Source organism: Panthera pardus, unplaced genomic scaffold, assembly GCF_024362965.1.
Source record: "Panthera pardus isolate Hobbes unplaced genomic scaffold, ASM2436296v1 HiC_scaffold_11, whole genome shotgun sequence".
Taxonomy (NCBI): domain Eukaryota; kingdom Metazoa; phylum Chordata; class Mammalia; order Carnivora; family Felidae; genus Panthera; species Panthera pardus.
The window spans coordinates 29,501,110-29,516,768 of NW_026526666.1; positions in this window are offsets into that span (position 1 = coordinate 29,501,110).

Consider the following 15,659-nt stretch of genomic DNA (forward strand, 5'->3'; position numbering starts at 1 on the left):
TAGATGCCAAAAAAGATGTAAACTATCTAATAATTTTTATATTAACTACACGTTAAAAATGACAATATTTTGGATATATTTGGTTAATAAATGTTATTAATGTCAACTCTTCCCACTTTTTTGAAATCAGCTTTTTAAAATCATATATGTGGCTCACATTGTACTTCTGTTGGTCAACACTATTCTAGAGCAGTCTGCCTGAAGCGGTGTGGTGAGCAAAGAAAAGCAGCTGTGCCCATGTTCGCTACATGAGGCCGCTGGAGTCTGTGCCTCACATACTGGTGCCTCACTGGTTAGGTAGCTTGCCCCAGGCTCCACAACTGCAAGCGGCAGAGCTGGGCTTTGAACCCAGGCACCCTAGCTCTAGAGCCTGCCTTTGAGCTCCAGAATTGTCAGCTGTTGGTGACTTTGAGTGCAAGGGGGCAGGGTCCAATCATTAATGTGTTACTCCCTTCAGGGAGCAGGTATATGCATGTTTCCAGAAGGCCTCTGAGGAGTTGGCGGAATGCTGGGAATTTCTGGCACCAGCCTCCAGGTCTCCAGGAAACAGCTTCAGTCCTGAGCCAGGCTCCTGTGAGAGCTGGGCACCTAGGGCATTCCCTGGAGGGCAACCAGGTTTTGGCCTAGACAAGTGAGCTTCTGCCTGAAGCCTAAGTCCTGAGCAAAGATCAAGCTCCTTCACATCCAGGAACCCCACTCTTGAATATCACTGTTCTACCACCCACCCCACCCCCTACCTGCTGCACATACCCCACATACTTTGAGGTGACTATACCTCCATTAATGCTTTCCCTCAGCTTACTGGCCCTTTTTTCTGTTGCCTACAAGGCCAGTTCATCCTTCAAGACCCAGCACAAACATCACCTTCTCACCAGCCTTCCCTGACTCACCCTGGGGCAAAAGGTATCATCGCTCCCTCCTCTGCTCCATGTCGTAGTTACTAGTCTCCATAGCAGTGGCCCTGCTCGATGACACATCCCACCTGCACACATGTTCACTGCCTGCTTGGAATGGAATGGAATCAAATCACATTCAGTCAACTCAAGGAGACCAGCGACAACCCCCTCACAGTCAAACTCCCCTCTGCGAATCCTCAGGGAGGCCAGCAGCTCCTGCTTTTTGCCTGTTAAAAGGCAGGACTAAAAGAGGAAACGGGTGGTAGTTACTGTTTAACCTCTGAAGTGATTGTTAGAGAAGCAAATCATACAAGAAAAAAAAAAAAACCTACCATCACAATTTAGTGACGGGGCACATTCCAGGAGACGCGCAGGTTGGTTTAACTCACAGGCTCTTAATCCCTGAAACTCAATCCCTCTCACTCACAGGTGTCACATGCTCTGATGTCTTGGGGTTGGAGGCAGAAACGGGGGCCCGTTTCTGTGACACCTGGAGGCTTCTGTGCTTGATTTCTTGGTTCATTTGTTTCTCACAGCAGACTCACAGAGTGAGGTAAGTTTTGGGATATTTCCATTAGCCTTAAAGTTTTGTCTCAAGAATCAACCACTTGTGACAACTTCTCCCACGTCCCCCATGGTTTGATGACACCTGACGGTCAGTGCTTTGGATTACACCTCTGAGTCAGTTCTTGTTCCTCCCCTGCCACAGCCAGAAGCTGACAGCAGTGATTAGGTGCCAGGTAATATCTTTAAGATGGCGATAGGACCTGGAGGATGTGCCTGCCAGAGGCCCTAAAAGGAGCCCCGAGTCAGACCCAGGAACCCCGGGCACGCTGCAGTGTCTGTGGAACTGTCCCCCAACACTGTTTTCACAACAACAAAGTAAAACCGACTCTTATCCCAGAAAGGAAAAATTTGACCCCCAAGCCCGAAGCACACTGTTATTCCGCCCCAGGAGCCTATCTCCTCCATCACCTGAAATATTATTTTGCATTAAAATTTCAGTTATTCTACTATAACGTCTAGCCAGGGTTCAGCACCTTGAAGCCAGACAACTCAACAGGACGATCTCTCAGTTTTCTTTCTGATTGTGAAGATTCTGATTGTGAAGCACTGTATTTTGGGCTGTGTACAATTTAGAGAAGGAAGTCTGCCTTCTGCTCAGGGAAAGCAGGGAATTTGCCTTGCATTCAGTGTGTGAAGAGCTGTGTGGTGGCACGACATGAGGATATTTAGCTTCTGTTCTCACTCTTCTCTTTCCTCATCTCCTCTTCTTCTCTTCCTACCGAGAAAGGTACTATAAAGCCTGAGAGGGTGAAATGTCCTGAGGAACTGCATTAGCTCCCTCCTCCTGTGGGCAATAAGGCCCCATAGAGACCATCAGGGTGACCAATCTTAAGAAGTGTTGGGTAGCCCTATCTGCTGGAAATGAGGAATGACGAGGACCTTTTGTGTTTCAAGGGTTGAAAAGGAAAAGTTGCTGGGCCTGCAGTAGTGTGATCCCTGGGGATGGAACATAGACAGAAGTTTAGGGTCTACAGGGCTGGACAGCCTGGTAGAATCTGATGCAGCCTATTTGGGTGACTGGATCTTTGAGGAAAGATCACATAAAGGACTGAAAGTTAGCAGGAAAAGCTGCAATTCGGGGAACGTGTGCTGAGCTGAACACAAGGTAGAGGATCATTTTCCCCATACTCTTTAGCAGTCTGTGCAGAGCCCTAGACCACAGTCATCTGAAGGCTCTATCGGGCACCATCCACAGCCACATGGCAGTCAGTGTTCAGCAACAAGTCTGCTACTGGGGTGTAGAAGTCAGGCTGATCTCTCTTTACGGATTATGTGAGTCTTTGAGATTCTGGACGAGTCACAGGATGGGAGACAGCCCCAAGACAGAGATGGCTGGACTTTCTGTAAATCCCACAATCTGCTAAACCACAGGAATTTAAGTCTCTTGTTCTGTGTAAAAAAAAACCAAAAAACCAAAAAAAACCCTAAACTAAACATGATAGTATTTGCCCTCAGGTTTGTGAGTAGTCCTATGGGTTGTCACCTCCAGAGTATGTGTACACATGAACGATTTGAAAGCAAAGAAGTTTTCACCACCAGCCCCAAATTGAAAGTTGGTGAAGGGGCTGACCCCAGGCTTCTGTCTTGATGGTTCTGAGGCTCACTGAGTCAAATACAAAAAGTAGAAGCCACTTGATAGATACTTTTGTTTATAATGGGAAGGAAAGGGGTGCCTGGGTGACTCAGTTGGTTGAGCGTCCAACTTTGGCTCAGGTCCCGATCTCACAGTCTGTGGGTTTAAGCCCTGCATTGGGGTCTATGCTGACAGCTTGGAGCCTGGAGCCTGCTTTGGATTCTGCGTCTCCTTCTCTCTGTGCCCCTTCCCTGCTAGCTCTCTGTCTCTCTCCCAATCTCTCAAAAATAAATAAACATTAAAAAAAAATTTTAAGAAAAAAAATGAGAAGGGAAAATAATCACTTCTGGGGAAGATGGTGCTAAAACAAAGCAAAATGAGAGCATAAGCATTAAGACAGGTTTGCCACTAGTCATTCTGCATTTAATAAATATTCCCATAGTATGTATTCTTTTTTTAATGTTTATTTGTTTTTGAGAGATGGTGGGGAGGGGCAGAGAGAGAGAGGGAAACAGAGAATCCCAAGCAGGTCTGCACTGTCAATGCAGAGGCTGGTACAGGGTTTGAACCCACAAACTGTAAGATCATGACCTGAGCCAAAATCAAGAGTCACTTCTCCACTGACTGAGCCATGGAGATGCCCTCATAGTATCTGTTCTTCTCCATGCACTGTGCTATGTACTAGAAAATAAAATGATGAAGCAGTCATTGTCCTTGCCCTCTGGAACAAAGGTGGAGAGATGCATTAATCAATCACTCAAGTAACAGTTGTTAGCACTGAGGACTAATTATTGTCTATTTCCAGGCTGATTTATTTTCAGTTAAGAGACAGGATAGATGAGATTCTATATATACAGCTCAAGATAGGAAAGAGTTAAGCCCTGCATGGGGAGCCTTGCTGAGGCTGTCCCAGGGGAAAAGAGGGGCCCATTTATCAGTCCTTGGGCAATGGGTTGGTTCTTCCTCTACTGTCATTTCAGAGAATGTGTGTTCCCTCGAGCATCCTGGCTGGCCCGGAAGGTCACTGCAGGCTCAGGGTGCCACAAATGTGGGATTGTTCACTCTCTTTGGCTGGGGAACTGGGCTGGAGACCAAGCTGGCCCACAAACTCAGGTTTTCCCATTTCATTTCAAGAGCAGCCAACTTCAGGGCCTTAAAAACAGGTTTATGGTAACACTAGGAGTGATGGCAAGGGGGGTCAAAGTCAATGCCATCGACAGGCCATCTGTCTTCAGAATAATTTCCCAATTTTGAAATAACTGCAGAGTGATTGCCAGAGTAATTCAGAGGGGAGGAGAGATGGAGTGACTTTGGCTAGCAAGGCTGTATGTTGAAATAATATGAAATAATAAAAAGAATTTCCTAGGGAAATTCTAGTCTATTTTTGAACAGTGTGGTTTTGGTTTCTTGTTATAATTCTAGGGCAAAATGTGAATTAATTTCCTATTAATTAGCTAATAAACTCCACAAATATTTATTGTAGTTCACTCTTTTACTAGCTGTAAGACCTTAGGTTACAATCTATCCACCACTCCTAGCATCCAACCAATAATATTTATTTAGTGCCTACTGCTGCATGTCAGAATTTGTGCTACCCTCAAAGAGGGGAGCCTAACCCAACCTAACTCTGAGGTAGAGTAAGGGGAGAGGAGCTGGGTACAGTAAGGGAGACTTCCCTTTAGCAAAGCCAATGCTTACAGTTTACCTAATCTCTTGCCATTCACCTCTTCCCCCAACACACAGGAAAACTACATTTCCCAGATACACTTAGACTTCCTTATTTGGTTGGGCCCACGTGACTAGACTCTACCTATTAGGAAGGAGCAGAAATGGTGTGTTACTCTCAGGCCTGGCCATAAAATTCCTTGTGCAATTGTCCTGGGTCTCACGTTCCCTTCTGTGGCGAATCCAGATGGCATCAATATAAGATGCAAGGCATGTGGAACCCTGAGTTACCACTTGGAGGAGAGCCACGGAAGGACTGTGGTGTGGAATTTATTTGTTATAACCTAGCCTCGCCTTCCTTACCTTATGCATACCCTCTAAACATAAGGATGTCTAAGTTTAAACTTAGTGTTAAAGGATAAATTGTCTTGGCTAAGTCAGGTAATGTGGCCACTTTTAATTATATTTTTGTAGCTAGGAAAAAAAAAACTATATTAAAAAGAGCCAACTTACCACACAAAATATTTTGGCCAAATACCAAAGTCTTGAACGAACCCCAGGTTTCAATTTGAACAACTGGGTATAGTGGTTGCATTCACCAAAATAGATACTATAGAGATTTCCTGAAAAATTCTAATTCACCCTTTAGAAAGTTTTAATATGACTGAAGAAGGTAATAGTTTAATTGAAAGAATCACTTTCTCACCACAGTAATGGATCATCCAGTCCTTGACTATTTGGAGTTTACAATTTAATGAGGTAGAATAGAGGAGAGCAGGAAGAGAATACCAAGTTCATTCAAATCCCAGAGCCAGCACCTAGATTTCTTTCCCCTTCCAGGAAGGCTCTTCTTATCACTTGCTTTCTCAGAGAATGCTTTCTGACACCTTGATATAAAGCAGTCTCCCAGTTACTCTCTACTCTCTCTGCAGTTCTAATTCTCTCTGCAGTTCTCCTCACTCTCTGATAGTTCTCTTGTTTGTGAATTTTGTTTGTTTTATTAGAAGCTGTCTCCTCACACTAGAATGGAGAAAAGAATGTTATCTCCAGCACAGTGTTTGACATTATCTCCAGCATGGTGAACAGTGGCTAGCACATAGTAGGAGCTCCATACCTGTTTATCAAAATAAATGAATGGCATGTGGCCAAACAGGAGTAAAAAAGCAAATGTTTTATTTCAAAGCAGGTTTGTAAATATCTGTTTACAGATGGCCAAGCTTGGGATGTGTCCCAAACGAGAACAGTGAAGTGGCCATGTTTATCATTTTGCATCAAAGAAAAACCGATGTCAATTGGCATCAATATCTTATCTCTTGAAATTAAATTTTCTCCGAAGACACACAGGAACAAGTCCATTTCTGGAGAATTCCTTCTTGACAAAGTCCTACAGATGTAAATGGTTTTGAATTTAATGTTATTCATGTATGTTAACCCTCTTTTTTGCAACATGTCTTAGACAATTCAATGCCCAAGAAGCATTTTTTTGCTGTAGACGCTAAAAGAAGCAAGAACTGTCTTTCAAAAGGGACATGAATTCTTGAACTTGGACTTCTATCTGACTTAATTTCTCTGGACCCTGAGGCATGGGCATTTCAGATTAGAATTATCAGGAAATCATAAGAACATGACCTAATATTGTCTTCAGACAATCAGCTAAAATCTCAGTTTTGAAAGTCATATCTGGTAATGTAAAGACTAGAAGGATGTGGCTGTAATCCTGAAGCTAGAAGTTATAGCCAGAAAATAGGTCAAGAAAAAATTCCCAGGGGCGCCTAGGTGGCACAGTAGGTTAAGCATCCACCTCTTGATCTTGGCTCAGGTCATGATCTCAGTTGGTGAGACTGAGCCCCGCATCAGGCTCTGTGCTGATGGCACAGAGACTGCTTGAGAATCTCTCTCTCTCTCCCCCTCTTTCTCTGCTACTTCCCAGCTTGTGCACTCTCTCTTTCTCAAAATAAATAAATAAACTTAAAAAAACAAAAACAAAAAACAACCCTTCTCAGTATCTTCCTAAAGCCCAATAAAACCTGAACTCTTAAAAAAAAATTAAAAAAAAAAAAGCCGAGCAAAAACTACATGGAACTGGGCCTTCCAAGGACTAGCCTTGCTGGTTCACCAAACAAGATGGGCTTCTCAGGAAGCCGCATGAGTGGGCTCATTTCAAACCAAGCTAACCAAGCACTAAAGAGAGGTCTATATAGTAATAAGTTTAGTAACAGTTAAAACAACTAACATTTACTGGGTGCTCACTGTGTGGCAAGCCCTCTGTCAAGTGCTTTACATACATCATCTCATTTAATTCCTCATGACATGTGCCAGTGAGGGAGGGGTTAGTAATTTCTATCTATAGGCCATGAAACAGGTTAATTAACTTGTACAGACAGATTTTCCTGACTCTCAGGTTCAAGGTTTTACCCGTAACCTCTCCAACTCTCCAATCTTAACAGACATTGTAATTGTCATAAGAAAATGGAACACTTTGGGAGTGGCAAAAAATGAAAACAAAAAACAAGCAAACATGGGCTATGAAAACATTATAGATATATTTCACTTGAGTCTTCTTATAATAAAAGGGATCAAAATGTGCAACTCAGGAGACAGTATTTGGTGTAGTAGAAAGAGGAAAGCATGTCAAAGCCTCTGTGTCCTGCCTCACTCCTGTATTAACCATTGGTATGACTTCAGGTCCTCACTCACCTTCTCTCTGTCTCAGTTTCCTGGTCTATAAGATGGGACTAATCTGTCTCCTATATTTCCCAGTCCTGAGAAGCTTTCTGAAAGGCCTAACAAAGGGGAAGATTCTAATTTAGGTTATCTAAACAGTTTCGACCCATTTTAGTCTCCAGGGTTGTTTTTTTTTTTTCACTATCACTAGGTACACAGAAAAAAAGACATGTCACAATAGAATCACAATACAATCAAAATCTCGTCTACACTACAAGAAATCATTCTTTGTGGCCTATACTGTGCTTTTTCCCTTTAGAGGCATAGAAAAGGGAAGGTCTCATGATCTATGCTGAGGAGGATCAGGAGGTAGCTTGGGAGAGGGGGTGGACAGCAGGTTCTCACCTCACAGCCATGGTGGGAGGCAGCTGGCATGTGTGGAAGCCCTTAGAGCACCAGGAGAGTAGGAGTTGTGCCATATCCATCTACTTAAATTCCTTCAGCATTTTTATTATCTGCTATATAAATTATAAAGACTCCGGATGGTATTTCTTTGTCATTTTCTTGTTGATATAAGTCTTAAATCAACTCCATATACATTATACTCAGACAAGATGGAAAGGGACTTCTTGGTCTGGCTGTCTGTCCCTGAGAGGCAGAAGAAAATCAGGGAGGCCCCAGATGGGGGTTTGTGGGGGGAAGGTCTGTGGGTCAGGAAGACTGTGATGCCCAAGAGATGCTGAGGGATTTCATGGCTGAGCTTGATGGGACTCTGTGTTGAAGGGTGGAACCCAAACGATGACTCAAAACAACATTTTTCCTTCTTTCCACAAATGCTGATTGTGTGACACATGCCTAGGCACTGTCCTGAACACTGGAGAAACAGCGATGAGAAGACAGTCTATTATAGTCCACTTTAAGACATACTTGAAGCAATCAGGCTTGGGCTTAAATCCTGCCTGGGCCACTAATTAGCTGTGGTGGTGGGGAGGATCACTTGACTCTTTGAGCTCAGCTCCTTCAGTGAGAAATTAGGGACAACCTCACAGTTACGACTGTGAAAATTAAGTTAGATTGTTTAAGTGAAGTATTTAGCACAGTAGTAAGAGCATCCACGCAATGCTGGAAGCCCTTTGAGAGACAGGGATTGGGTCTCGGATTCACTTTGAATCCTCACTGCTTACCAGGGTTATACAGAAGGTACTAAAAGAATTATCTGTTGAAGTTTTGAAGGTTAATGAGAGAATCAGATTGGAAACCGGGAAGCAAACTAAGTTCTAGAACAGGATTAAAAAGTCACAATGTCAAGAACTAGAAAAAAATGGAACCATGATGTAGGAACTGAACATTCATAGTAACCGGTTCCTGGGGGAGACCTCCACAGGAGGTGGCGGGTATGTGGTGGTCATGGAATAAAGGGTTGTGGCAGATACCGCGGTCTCCTCCTCACACCAGCCCCATAGGCTGTTAACAGTTCTCCTTGTTCCCACAAACATGTTTTGACTCCTTCTAGCAACCATAGACCTGCACTGAAATAAATAGCTTCCCTTCAGGAGTTTCTACTTGCCTTTTCTACCAAACCCTTTCTTTGGATTAGGAAGTACAAACAGAAAATTAACTATCAACCTAATGAATATACCTTGGTTTACATGCAGGAGGAAGTATCAGGTGACCCAACAGTTCTGAGACAGTGGGTCTTGGGAGGGTAGTAGCTCTACCAGGTCCAAGGAATCCTCTGGAGTTTTCCTTCAGATGTCCTAGGGTTTGGTTGTGAGGCACATGGGAGACTTTGTGGAAGTTGGTCAGTATACTCTGGGCCAAGAAGTGAATGAGGCACTGTGCAGGATGGGGTAGGAATGATCTCTGTCTTTCAATTAAGAGGTAAGATTTCAGATCCTTTGAAAGCCCTGACTAAACGCATGCAAAAGAAATCAAACATGTAGGGAACTGGACTGGATGGCATTAGAAAAGAAAGAGTTACAGGTAGAAATGCACACAGGGTTTGCAGGAGATAATCCAGGGGGATTAGTGAAAGGGATGAAGGAGGCTGCTGGGTTGAGGGGCTGGAAGGTGGAGGTGCGGAGGCAGGAAGGAGCAAGCTGTAGGAGCAGCCTCCCTGGAGAGCCATCAATTCGGAAAGAAATACCTCAGTCTGTCAAGGACCCACAGGGCACTCTATTACTTCCGAGGGTGAACCCCTGGGACAGCGACCAGCCCACATCCTGTCCTCCAGATCATGATGGTCCAGCAGCACACAGTGCCCAGGGTTTTGGAGACCTCCCCAAGGGTGTTATTTTGATCATTCTTGCCCAGCAGCAAAATAACACCCAACTAATGAGTTGCCAACTGCAAAATCTTTCCACCACCTTCCTCCCTCCCTGTCCCAATTCTCACCTACCCCGGAGAGGCCCCGCGTTGATTTTCCTCAGAGGAGGGTCAAGTGAAAGGCACAATCAGGGCTTCTGGGGAGAGAGGAAGGACAGGAAAGGGCTGCCTTGCTGCAAGACAAAGCTGGGTGAACAATTGAGTCTTTGCCTCATTGACAAAAGAGAATGAGGGATGAGTGCCAGGCTGGCTTGAATTGACTGGAGAAAAGTAACTTTTGTAATTCACGGCCCTCTGCGTGCTATGGAAATGCTGGCAAGGCAGGGAGACAGGCATGTAATTTGCAGGCAGAAAGAGCATGAACCATGAGACAATTTCGGGTCCCAGGGTCAAGGATGGGAACCTCAAGGGCCAGGGGAGCCTCAGGGAGGCAGGGACTGCCAGGGGAGGGGCTTGGTCGACCCTGTAGGCCCCAGGGTCTACAGCTCCCCCAGCACCACCTGCTGGGCCATAAGGGCTGGCACCACCCACTTCTATGATCACATGGGTCAATGTTAGCCAATCCGGGATGGCCACTGCGGGGTTCTGCAAGGTGTCAAGGGGAGCCAGGAGGCTGCTCTGTAGGGAGGGAAGGCACCAAGAACAGGTCAGGTGATAGGAGGAGGGAATCCAGTGCCCTCCATCTGTCAGTTGGTCAACAAGACATTACTGGGCTCAGCATGACAACTGCACTTTGCTCCCACTGCCTAACTAACTCATGGGCTTTGAGGCATAGATAGTGAGTAACTTAGCAGTGATGCAGTATACTGAAGACTTGCCCCCACAGCGACTACAAGAACCCCAAAGAGGGGGTTGGTGGCCGAAATTGAATTAATCGTCAGTGTTGTTGGGTACTTCCAAGCTGGAGATCATGTTTAGAACAAATAAATGTGAAGTTTCTCACAACCAAGTGATCTGGGAAAATCTGTACTAATTATACAGCACAAACCTGGCGTGAATTGGGTGGCAGTTGAGTACAACTGTGGTGAGGTGGAGAGCTCCCTAGGGCCCAGAGTGGTCAGGAAATTGGAGTTAGGTGCTGATGGATAGGTAGGCTATGGACAGGCAAAGGAAAGTGGGAAGGCATTCCAGGAGGGAGGGGGCAGCATAACCAAAGACCATGAGATAAACATGGTGAGTTTATGGTGCTTTAGAGGGATTAGGCTGTTTGGGTTCAGCAGGTGCTCTCAAGAGCATGGGAGAGAAGAAAGCACAGGCACTGGGCAAAGAGCTCATTGCAGGACCTCACAGTGCCTGGGAGGGTCTCAGCTGTCAGGGTCTTCTCATGAGACTCATCCCGAGCAACTTTTAGGGCTTTGGGAGATCTTTCGTCAGAGTTCCAAGTACCTCAGTTGATTTTTAATTCCCCCTTACTGAACCCTGTGGAAAGGAGCCAAAACAGCAGGTGCTCCACTGAGATACTAAAACTGGTGTTGAGAGTCACCTGGCTGTGGTGGAAGGAAACTGGGCTTTAAGATAGGGGGCAGGGTTTGGAGAGAAGAGAGATGACAAGAGTCTCAAGCCACTGGTAGAAAGTTGCTATAATGAGATCCTGGGTATCTGCAGTAACTCCTCCTTTTCTGGAAGAGGCATCAGGGATCCCTTTGAAAAGAGATCATCCAAGATCTGTCAAAAGGACAGGACAGAGAAATAGCAAGAATGTTTGTTCTCACCGCTTCAAATCAACTTTATACAGGAGATCCTAGCCAATATGGTTGAGCAAGAAAAAGACATTAAAAACTATACATTACAGATTAGAGAAGAAGAAGCAAAACTGTTCTTTTTTTTTAGGTGACATGCTCTTATATGCAGAAAAGCCTAAAGAGTCTACAAAAGTCTATTAGAGCTAATAAACAAGTTTAGGGGCATCTGCGTGTCTCAGTTGGTTAAGCATCTGACTTCAGCTCAGGTCATGATCTCGTGGTTTGCAAGTTCGAGCCCTGCATCAGGCTCTCTGTGGTCAGCACAGAGCCCGCTTTGGATCCTCTGTTCCCTTCTCTCTCTGCCCCTCTCTCGCTTGTGCTCTTTCTCTCAAAAGTAAATAAAAACATTAAAAAAAAAAAGAGAACTAAAAAGCAAGTTTAATAGAATTGCAGGATCATTATTAACAAATGCCCAAACAATGAAATTTTTAAAATTCCATTCACAATAGCAAAAAAGGATAAAATATTTAGCAATAACTCTAATAAAAGAAATATAAGACCTGTACACCTAAAAGCTCAAAACATTCCTGAGAGAAAGTGAAGATCTAGACAAATATAGAGATATGAAGTGTCCATGAATTGAAAGATTCAATACTGTTAAGATAGGAATTGTCCCCAAATTGATCTATAGTTTCAAAACCATCCATATGAAAATCATCCTACCAGCTTTTTTTTCTGTAGATTTTGACAAGCTGCCTAAAATTTATATGAAAATGCAGAAGATCTAGAGAAATCAAAATACTTTTGAAAAAGAAGAACAAATTTGGAGGATCCATTATAAAGTTAAAGGAATCAAGATAGTGTGGTATTGACCTAAAGATAGGCATATAGATCAGTGGGACAGAATAGACTCCAGAAATAAACCTTTAAGTTTACAGTCAATTGATTTTGATCTAAAGGTGTCAAAGCTGGGGTGCCTAGGTGGCTCAGTCAGTTAAGCATCTGACTCTTGATCTCTGCTCAGGTCATGATCTTACAGTTTGTGGGCTGGAGCCCTACATTGGGCTCTGCACTGATAGCACAGAGGTTGCTTGGTATTCTCTCTCTCTCTCTCTCTCTCTCTCTCTCTCTCTCTCTCTCTCTTTCTCTCTTTCTCTCTCTGCCCCTTCCCCACTCATGCGCATAAGCACACTCTCTCTATCTCAAAATAAATAAATAAACCTAAAAAAAATAAAGGTGTCAGAGCAATTCAATAGTCTTTTCAATAAATGGCAATGAAACAATTGAATATCCATAGCAAAAAAAAAAAAAGAAAGAAAGAAAGAAAGAAAGAAAGAAAAAAGAAAGCAACTTATAATGGAGCACCTGAGTGGCTCAGTTGGTTAAGCATCCAACTCTTTATTTTGGCTCAGGTCCTGATCTCATGGTCATGAGATTGAGCCCTGTGTCGGGCTCCATACTGGGTGTGGAGCCTGTTTAAGATTCTCTCTCTCACTCTCCCTCTCTCTGTCCCTCCTCAGTTGCACACTCTCTCTCTCAAAATAAATAAACAAACAGACATATCTTTGCCCCACACCATATGCAAAAATTAACTCAAAATGAATCATAGAGCTAAATGTAAGAGCTGGAACTATAAAAACTTCTAGAAGAAAGCATAGGAGAAAGGCTTTGAGAGCACGGATTAGGCAAAGATATGACACCAAAAAACATAATCCTTAAAGGAAAAATATTGATAATTGGACTTCCTCAAAATTAAAAACTTTTGCTTTTCAGGAGATGCTATTGAAAAAATAAAAAGACAAGCCACAGAACAGGGGAAAATATTTGCAAATCATATATCCCATAAAGAACTTGTGTCCAGAATATAGAAATAACTCTTACAACTCAATAAGAAGAAAATTGATTTTTAAAAAATGGGCAAAACATTTGATTGAATAGGGACTTCACTAAAGTAGATATACAAATGATCAAAGAACATATGAAAAGATACTCAACAATAGTCACAAGAAAATGCAAATTAAAACTGAAATGAACTGATATTACCTACACTAGGATGGCTATGATATCATTGACAATATCAAGTATTGACCAGGATGTGGAGAAATTGGAACTTTCCTACCTGGGTTTTGGAAACAAAATAGTACAACTAATTTGGATAACAATTTGGCAGTTTCTAAAATGTTAAGAGGCACCTGGGTGGCCTAGTTGGTTAAGCGTCCAACTCTTGATTTTTACTCAGGTCATCATCTCAGGTTTGTCAGACTGAGCCCCAGGTCGGGCTCTGCTCTGGCCATAGCGACTGCTTGGGATTCTCTCTCTCCCTCTCTGTACCCCTTCCCCATGCATGCACACACACTCTCTCTCAAAAAATAAAAATAGTAAGATGTTAAATATATATTTCCTATATGACCCAGCCATTCCACTTCTAACTATCTACCCAAAAGTAATGAAGACATATCCACACAAACACTTAAGTGCAAATTTTCATAACTACATTATTCATAACAGCCCCTGAAGGGTAGCAGAATATGCCACCCCAAAATATGCCTCTTTGGTATAAGGATTATTTTAAGAAACGTCAGACACAGGAGAAGCTCTGAAAATAGCAAATTACCCCTTTGGAAGGGAAATTTACATTTATAAAGAAATCTCCATTTGTAACGATGTATCCCTTTCTGTACCAGGAAGAGAAGGATGTTTCTAAATCACAAGAGAATCTTATTAATAGAGAGGGCACTGACCTAAAGCTACATAACAAATCTTCCCCTGTTTTACCATGCTTTTTCTAGTAACCTCCCATAACTAACTGGCCTCCATCCCTACACTCCTTCCCCACACACGACTTTCTTCTTTCTTTAGCCAAAAATGGTATTTCAGCTGGAAGTTTAGGCCACCTCAGGGTATTACGCATTATTCCCTGGGTGTCTCCCATGTATGCACAAGGTATACATGTTAATAAACTGTTTGTTTGTCTCTTGTTCATTTGTTTTTTATTACAGGGGTCTTGGCCAAGTAGTCAGAAAAGTAGAGGGAAAATGGTTTTTCCTTCCCTGCACCCCAAAGTGGAAATAAGCAAATGTCCATCAACTAGTGTGTAAATAAACAAAATCTGGTTTATCCATACAAGGGGAGGGACAACTACACAACAATAAAAAGGAATGAGCTGCTGATCTATGCAGCAACAGAGATGAACTTCAAAAACGTGCATAGCAGGAAAGGTCACTGAGAAGACAACATTTTTTGTATGATTTCATTTATATGGAATTTTTAGGAAGGACAACGGTATAGAGACAGAAAGCAGATGAGAGGAGTGGAGGTAGAAGTGGGAATGAACTGCTTAAGAACAAGAGGGACCATTTTGGAGGGACTAAGGCATTCTAAAACTGGATTATTATGATAATTGTGATTGGACTGCTGTTTACATTTACTTAATCAAAGGGCACCTTGGTGGCTTTGTTGGGTAAGTGTCAGACTCTCGATTTTGGCTCAGGTCATGATCCCAGGGTTGTGAGATGGAGCCCTGCATTGAGTTCCGTGTTGAGTGTGGAGCCTGCTTGAGACTCTCTCTGTCTCTCTCTCTCTGTCTCTCTCTCTCTCTCCCTCCGCCCCTCTCTCTTGCTCGCTCTCTCACCCTCTAAAGTAAAAAAGTAATAGTAAAAATTCAAAAAATATAAGTTTGTGTAATCAGGCTGTACACATATGATGAGTGAATTTTATAGTATGTAAATTATACTTCAATAAAGCTTTGAAGGACAGGGAGGCTCCTGGAGAGGTCTTTGGTGTGTGTGTGTGTGTGTGTGTGTGTGTGTGTGTGTGTTACAGGAAGAGAGAAAACACCCACGGGAGGTAGTTATGAATTTAAGTGCAGTGGAAAAACACAGGGGTTCTGGAGCCAGACCGCTGGGTCTGAATCTGGCATCTACCACTTACTACTACCTGTAAGGACTTCAGACAAATTACTTAACCTCTGAGCTTCCGTGAAGTGGGGCTAATAGTAAATACTAAGCTAGCTGTGAGCACTGAAGGCAATGTACGTAAAGTGCTTTGCTGAGGGTCTGACAACATAATAGGTACTCAGTGAGAGAAATTTCTAAACCAATTACTTCTACAGAAATTTCAGGGCTTTGTTTTAACTATAAAATTATGGGCTCTCTGGGTGTATCATAGCAGAATTACAAGCCTCTCGCTGACCTGATTTAGCAGCCTTGTTAATGAAGAAGCCTGGGACCATTGTCCAAAAGGCTTGGTTTCCAGCACTGGTTCTACCACATCACACCATATGACTCT